The following is an 8,610-nucleotide window of genomic DNA, read 5'->3' as shown; positions in this document are numbered from 1 at the left end:
GTAGAAGGTAGCGGACTCATCTAAGGTGTCTTGTATGGCGCGCCTTCGTAGCGAATGCACGTCTGACAGCGGCGCACGAGGACCTTTACAGCTGATCTGCCTTTCGGGATCCAAAACTGATATCGGACACGGGATAGTGTGTGCGCTACGCCGCCATGCATTACCTTGAGGTGGCAATCACGTATGATCAGGTTGGCAATGGCATGTTCCTTGGAGATAAGGACGGGAAACTTCGATTTGAAGCAGAGGTCAGCATTCTCCAGTCTTCCACAGCATCTCAGTACTCCGTTGTCGAGCACTAAGTTGAGCTTAGTTGCCAGCGGATGTTGCTTCCCACTGGAGAGAGCGGTGATCACATCTGTATAGTGTGCAGACTGGCTGTGGCTGATCCAGACTTGCTCTGCTGCTTCGATTTCTCTAGGCGTGAGAGGTCCAGATGGAGTTGGTTTCTTCCGTAGCCTACAGAGGAAACGAAAGCAAAGTGCAGACACACGCACTAAAGAGTCGAACGACGAGAAGTCGTTCACAACAATGCCATATGGGAATGCATCAGATTTTTTATTTGTCTGTGAACCCTGACCAAATGGCTGACCCCCCGACCCCTTTGAGGTGACTTCCGGAGGACCCTCCGCCGGCGCAACAGTGACGGTTGCTGCAGTGGTGACTTCAATCGGCAGGCTGGGGCCGTTCCACCAGGTGTCGCATTTTAATAAGGCTGCGGCGCTCAATCCACGGGATGGCAGGTCGGCTGGATTCAGCTTTGTCGGGACGTAGTGGTGGAGAACGTCTGGAACGGCTGCGATGGCATCGATGCGGTTCTGCTCAAAGACGGAGAGCTTCGTGGACTTGAGCCAATGGAGTACAGTCGTTGAGTCGGTGTACAGATGAGTGGCTTGGAACTGGATGTCCAGTTGCTTGCGCAGGTACATGATAAGGCGAGATCCTAGGCTTGCCGCCATCAACTCTAACCGTGGGATCGTTTGACCCTTGACGGGAGAGACCTTCGTCTTGCTGAAGATAATATGGCGCTGACTCTTATCATCGACAGTGCTTTCCAAGTACGCAACGGCAGCATAGGCGATCGCTGACGCATCGCAGAATATGTGCAACTGATACGACGGACTCGGACATGTGGGTACGTCGACGTAGCGTAAGATCGGATAGCTGCTAGATACGTCAAGGTCGGCGGCTATTGGTTGCCAGCGACTGAGGCGTCGGAGGGCAGTGGGTCATCCCATGACACAGCAAGCTTCCAGATATCCTGCATAAGAACCTTCGCTCTGATGGAGACAGGGGCGAACAAGCCAAGCGGGTCGAAGAAGCGAGACAGTGCCTGTAGAACCTGGCGTTTCGTAGTGACAACAAGGTTAGCTGCATTAGGCGACTGTACGGACAAGACATCCTCTCTGGGGTCCCAATGGAGACCAAGGCATTTCTCGCGAGTGCTTCTTGAGCGATCGTGTTCTGGGATCTTGTCCAAAACCTCGGAAGAGTTTGATGCCCACTCTCTAAGGTTCATGCTGATTGCGGAGAACGTCGCCTTTGCTGATTGATAGTGAGCGAGAGCATTGTTGATGGTGTCCTTGCCCAGGATGATGTTGTCTACGTACGTGTTTCGGAGAATGTCGTCTGTCTCCGGTGAACAGGTCTGCGTGAGGTGGTACTTGATCGTTGCAGACAGCAGGAAAGGGCTGGAAACAACACCGAAAGGGACTCTACAGAAACGCAGAGTTTGGAGATTGCTGTAGTTGACTGGTTGGTTGGGGTCATCCAACCACAAGAAACGAGTGACATCACGATCGGCTACGTTCAAATTCATCTGTAAGAATGCCTTCTCGATGTCACTGCAGACGGCAATAGGGTGCATGCGGAAACGCAGGAGAATGCCGCAGAGATCAGGGATCATGCACGGCCCAGGATACAGACAATCATTAAGACTGGGCGAGGTCTTCGATACACGAGCGGATGCGTCGTACACGACACGGATCTTAGTGGTGCTGCTGGACAGCTTGAGCACAAAGTGATGTGGCAAGTAGTGGATTGGATTCGAGTTGTCCCTCTGGTTGGGACAAGCAACGCGTTCGATGATGCCAAGTGATAGTTGCTCTTCAAGTACCTTGCTGTACTTGACGAAGGTATCAGGCTCGTGACGGAGACGTTTAATGAGTGACTTCAAACGTCCGAAAGCAAGTGGAAAGTTGTTTTCCAAAGGCGGATGTTGTTGTCGCCAAGGCCACCCGACGGTGTACCGTCCGTCCTCAAACACGACTGATTGGAGAAAGTCGTCATACGCATGATCGTTGCTGGGGCGTGTCGCACTGAGAGAGTCGAAATCTTCAACAGCCCAGAAGCGCTCAAGGTCAAACGAGGGGTCTTCTCGTCGATGACTTGCTACGGCTAAAGTGGTGTTGCTCTCGATTACCGAACAGGCGTGCTCAGTTGCTACCATGCCGGCGCAAACGAAACCAAGTGACGAGTCCAACAGCTGCAGGCCATCGGGAAAGGAGATGCGGTCAGTGCCCAGGATCTTGTAGTAGTGATCACGACCAATGAGGATGTCGATACACAGGCGATCGTTGGATGACGTGAGCGGCTCCGCAAGAGGAAGGGTGTTGAGGCTCGGGTGTCTGTTGGTGTCCAAGGGGACGCGCCATATCGGTGAAGTGATTTGGGGAATCACATTGGCGGACAACGGAAGGATTGAGTCATTCTTCAGTTTGAGATTGACTTCGACGCGTGGGTACTGAGACGTGTTCCTCGATGCACTACCGAAAGTAGAGAGGGCAATGTGATCTTGACCTAGAACACTGAGGTTGGCTTTCGCCTGGAGCGCCTGCGTGACGTACGACCGGCAAGAGCCACTATCGAACAGTATACGTGCAGACAGCGTGGTCGGGGTACCGGAAGAGTTGGACACTACATCTGCAACTGCGGTTTGCAGGATGACGGACTGGTTGTCGTCTGCGACTGTGGTAATGGCAGGACGTGGCTGGAAAGGTGCTGCGTTGGTACACATAGCTGAGCTTGGTTGTGCAACGAATTTCACGGGACACAAACTGGAGTGATGGTCAGGCTTACGACAATAGAAGCAAGGCTTCTGCAGACTACATGACGAAACACTGTGCCCTGGCCGTAGGCACCGTTGACACTTGCCGCCGAGGCGTGGTTTCCTTGTTTCAAGTGTGCTATACTTGGAACACATGTCAGAGTAGTGGCTTTCCCTGCAGAAAGCGCAGACTTTCTTTCTTGGCTGTGACTGGCGACTCGACTCGCCAACAAGAAGTACGGACGACTTATGTACGGAAGACGGCTGTTCATGTTTGCTACTGGCGGCATGACTGGACTGGCGCTCGGCTGTCTCCTGCGCTACTATATACGCACACAGTTTGACTCTCAACTCGGCGACAGACCACGGATCGATGTCTTTCTGCAACTCAAGTTGCGCAAGCACGTGACGCGGAAGCTTGCTGGTCATCAGTGAAATGAAGATTGGTTGGTCAGTGTCTTCTTCAAGAGCGTTGAGACTGCGTAGGTGTAGTTCTACCGTATCGTACAGCTTACGGAGCGAGGACGGCATTCGCCTGGAGCGCCTGCCCGGAGCGAGGACGGCTTGTTGGTTGCCGGTGGAGTTTCCATCAGGGCGACATGGTGAGCATTAACCTGCACTTGCGTGTTGCCATAACGCTCGTCGAGCAGGCCAAGAGCAACAGCATAATTAGCATCTGACAGAGACAAACCAGAAATGGTGTCGAGTGCATTGTGGGTCACATGCTCCTTTAGGTAGGAAAGCTTCTGCACATCGCTTAATCCAGTGTGGTTGTGTACAGATGCCATGAACATGTCGTGGAAAGACTTCCATTGCAGGATGTCACCGTTGAATTTAGGTAAACCTAACTTTTGTAAATTGACAGTGGACTTTTGAGATGCTTTTGTGGTGAGTGATTCACTATGCTGTTGTAGCAGAGATTGAGTTTGTTCTTGTGTTTGACGATGAATGGTGAGTAACTCTTTCATCTGGCTTTGCATTAGCTTGACAACTGAGTCGTCGTCCGATTTGTTAGTACTCGACTCTGGAGAGGTCTGACAATCTGCTGCTGATTTCAGTTGACAAATTCGGAATTTGAGCTTTTTGATCACGCTCATAGCTTCGAACTGGAAGTCCAGATTATCGTCTGCTTCCTGTTTGCAAGCAGCTTCGTCAGAGCTCTCCAGGGCGGAGGAATCAACACAATTTGACAAAAGCTTACAGACCTCATCAAATGCTACGACATCGGACTCTAAAGATGCACATGTTTCACTTAGCTTTTCTGCTGTTGCAGATGAGGGAGCTCCAGACAATAATGCGTTGCCGTCATCGAGGCATTGCTGGATGCTCTTCCGCAGCCGAAGTATCTTGCCGCGATACCGCTTAGTTGACGCCGGATTAGGAGCATCGGCACTCGAAGCCTTTTTTGGTGGCATTCCCGGGTTTCGGCACCAAGTTTGTGCGCAACTTTGAACTGTTGAGTGGGAGAGCTTGTACAGCCACGCACAAATACGTCTTGGTAACTCAAATATGGAGTGGTTCTGGTTCACGGAACGACATTGCACTTGTTATTTGAAAGGATTAGGTGACTTGAAAAGGAGTGTCACCAGAAAACCTTATTTGAGACAAGTTCTAGTTAGTTGAAACAAGTAGAGACAAGTGAAGCATGCAAAAGGGAAAAGGCAGCAAAAAAGGAGCCCCAGGCTCGCTGTGCATGCTCCGGGCTGAGAGCTGCAAAACGGTGCACGCGATGCGTGCAGCAAGACATCAGCATGACGTCAACATGGTGTAACACATAAACAAATAAAGACATAATGAGCGTAACGCGGATTCGTGATGCATATTCACGACAAGTAACACTCGCCTGTCTCATTGTCAGCAGTTCGCAAATTCCATGGATTATTTCACCTTCCATAGGCCTGTACACCATGGTGGTACTGCCACTCTTACATGTATCTGCACATAGGCAAAGCAAGGGTTGAGGGCGGAGGTACATATAATGTCAACAATTTACATACTAGGTACACACGTAATTTTCAGGACATGAATAAAATAATATCCTGTCACAGTTTCAACACTGTCACATGTCAAAGTGAACAGACAATGCACCGTGGGCAGACTCCCATATTTCGGGTGAGTTTGGGGCGCTTAATGCTACAGATTATACATTCGTGTTCACAAGGACAAGACGAGACCAAAACTTGAAATGCAGACGAGAGAATCTCACCAGTAGTCCACAGCTGAACATCTCCACAACTCAGGTCACCAAGTGGATACGTGGCGTCATCTACATCTTCCACGGTGGACTCATCACTTTGGCAGGCATCTCTGTCAAGCTCCATCATCCTTTACCCCGTCAAGGCACAAACTTAGACTCGCCAAATCAACTGCTGACACTCGCATGGGAGCAGGATTATTTTTTGATTTTTGGGACCAAACAGCGAACGCGTCCTTTGTGCATGACCTGCGCCGCTTTGACCTCATGGGGATTCTATATTTTCCCTCAGCACTCGTGACCGAGCTGAGTCAATCATCCGACGCGGTTAACCCCCCCCCCCCCCCGGTTGTGCATCTCGTGTCGCCTCCCGGTATTTTACGACTCCCTGGTATGTGCGCCTCTCTAGCTCTGTGTTCAGTGAATGATTTTGAATATTTGCGCACGGCTTCAGGATAGTGAACATGGTGTGGATGTACCTGCGTATGTAATCCTTTGATGATTTAAAAATTAGGAGCCGTGCTTCTCATCACCGTGGACAAGTAAATGTCGGCCAATTACGTAGCGTTTGGAGACTTGCACAAGTACAGTTGCGTGTCAAGTATGCGGCACCCGCGGAATAAAATGAATATTCTGGACGACTGAAGCTACAAAGCCATCTTGTGTTAACAGATCAAAAAGACAGTACTTCGAAGTGCCTGTATTTATCACTAGTATTACCCTGAGACAGTCGTGCTCATCTCTAGAGACTGGCTTGTATTTAACTCTACGTAATGGCAACTTTCATGATGCTGACTGTCTACATTTACTTGAAGTAGGACTATAATTCTATAAATGCTAAATATAAGGTCTATAAGGTGTCAGTGCGGTGCTGTTGGATACCCGACATGCCATGTGACTGACCGCCAGATAAACGACATGCGATTGTACCGGTCACAGTGTAGCTGGGTTTTCACGAAAAAATGAAACTTATACGATTTTGAGAAAAGTTCAGAAACCACACTTACACATACACACACACACACACACATACGCACGCACACACACACACACACACACACACACATGCGCGTACGCGCGCACACACACACACACACACCTGGGCCTGAGGCGTCCAGTGAAGAAGACAGTAATTCTGAGATCATTGGCATTGAGGGCCCCTCCAGCAGGAGAGCTAAACATCGCTCCAAGCCAGTCCTGGAGGTCTTAGACGACGACAGCTGGCAACTGGTGTCAGGAGAGCCTCCCAGGTCCAGGAGGGCAGTTTTGTATGTAGGTAATTTAAGCTCAAGCTGCACTGAGGAGGGACTGAAAAGCTTCACCCAGCAGCGTGCAGTTGCAGCAGGGGGTACGGCAACGGTGCACACTTGCAGCCTCCACATCACGGAGGCAGGAAGAGTGTCTGCCCACCTAACTGTGGACGCTAAGGACCTCACCCTAGTCACAACTGAGAATTTCTGGCCAAGGCCCCTGTACGCGAGGCCATGGCGATTTAAGGAACGCACTGAGCAGCAATCCAAATGATGCCCCCCAGCCTAACGCTCCTGCTCACAAATGCCTTCGGACTGCAATCCAAACTTGGTGAGTTCCAGCACACCCTAGACCAAGTCCAACCTGATATCGCCATCATCACAGAAACCAAGCTCACCCCAGAAAGTACTACGCAAGCAGAGCTGACGGTCCCTGGCTATTACTCACCCTTGCGGCGTGATAGGACTCGCCATGGCGGTGGTGTGGCAGTCTGGGTTAAGACTTCCCTCGCTATGCGGGAGCTGGAAACAATTGACGTGCTTGATCAGGAGCTCATCTGGCTAAGCGTCAAGCTGTGCAACGGCCAGTCTGTGGTCCTATGTGCAGCTTACCGCCCTGGAACGTGCTCAGACACGGACATCACCATCTTTGATGCCATATCTGCGGGCCTCGAGTCGACAGCGTGCCGAAATTCGCCTGTGATTCTAGCTGGTGACTTTAATGTACACAACCAAGACTGGCTCCACAGCAGTCGAACGACACGTGCAGGCGAATATGCAGAGGACATGTGCCACATGTATGGTCTTGAGCAGCTCGTCCATGAGCCAACCCGTGGTCGCAACACCTTGGACCTCGTGATGTCAGATTTACCAGGCAGAATCGTCACGCCTCTGCATCCACCCCTTGGCAAATCCGATCATGCAGTGATAGTTTCACATTTTGATGTGGCACCAACCCCAGACCGTCCGACCAAGCGCACAGTATGGCGGTACCAGCAAGCCGACTGGCCCCGCCTACGCGCCTTCCTGCGCGACTCAGACTGGTCCTTCCTTGCTACTGATGACGTTGACACCTCATGTGACAAACTCACCAGGAAAGTCACAGAGGCAATGAAACGACTCATACCATCCAAAGTATTGAAGCAGCGAGCCAGCAACCCAATCTGGTGGTCTCCTGAATGCCAAGCATGTGTTGACAGAAAACAACAGGCGTGGAGGCGCCATCGGGCGTCCCCAGATGATGCTGCACTTCTTTCAATCTTCAAGGAGGCAGCAACTGCCGCAGTCGCCACTCTGCATCGAGTAAAGATGGCCCACATTGCGACAGTAAGGCGCAAGATCAGCGCTGCAGGTCTCTCCAGCCGAGAGTGGTGGACTAGGATCATACGTGCTGGTGGCCATAGCAGCCGTTCCTCGGAGATCCCGACCTTGACCCAGGCCAACAGTGTCGAAGTCAGGCAGAGCGCAGCGAAAGCTGAGGCTTTTGGAAAGTTCTTCTCGTCAAAGTGCAGTTTGGGTACGGATGACTTGCAGGCAGACGCGCTCCCACCAGTTCGTCGCCGCTCAGATGCGCAGCTCCACACAGTTCACTTCCGACCTTGTGCGGTCGAGCGCGAGCTCAGGAAGGTCTCCCCTGCGAAAGCCACAGGACCAGATGGCCTGCCTGGCCGAGTCTTGCAGGAGTGCAGCAAGGAACTTTCAGTCCCTGTGTCGAAACTGTTCGCCAAGTCCTTTCGGGCAGGACGCCAGCCTACCCTATGGAAGACTGCCATGGTTGTACCCGTCCACAAGAAGAAATCGAAATCTGATGTGAGCAACTACAGACCTATCTCACTCCTCCCCATCTTGTCCAAGGTGATGGAGGCTATCGTCAACCGTGCCCTCAGGAAATTCCTTGAGTCAAACAATATCCTCTCCCAGAGCCAGTATGGGTTCCGCAGCAGACTTGGCACCCAGGATATCCTCACCCTATTGAATTCGCAGTGGGGCAGGGTGGCCGCAAGCGGTGGTGCAGTAAGGGTGATCGCAGTGGATGTGGCTGGTGCGTTTGACCGTGTCTCGCACACCGGAGTGCTCCACAAGGCAGAGTGCTATGGCGTAGCTGGTCACCTGCTTGGCTG

The sequence above is a fragment of the Sycon ciliatum genome, chromosome 6 (assembly GCF_964019385.1).
Source record: "Sycon ciliatum chromosome 6, ocSycCili1.1, whole genome shotgun sequence".
In the NCBI taxonomy this organism is placed as follows: Eukaryota; Metazoa; Porifera; class Calcarea; order Leucosolenida; family Sycettidae; genus Sycon; species Sycon ciliatum.
Note: the sequence above shows the minus strand (reverse complement) of the source record.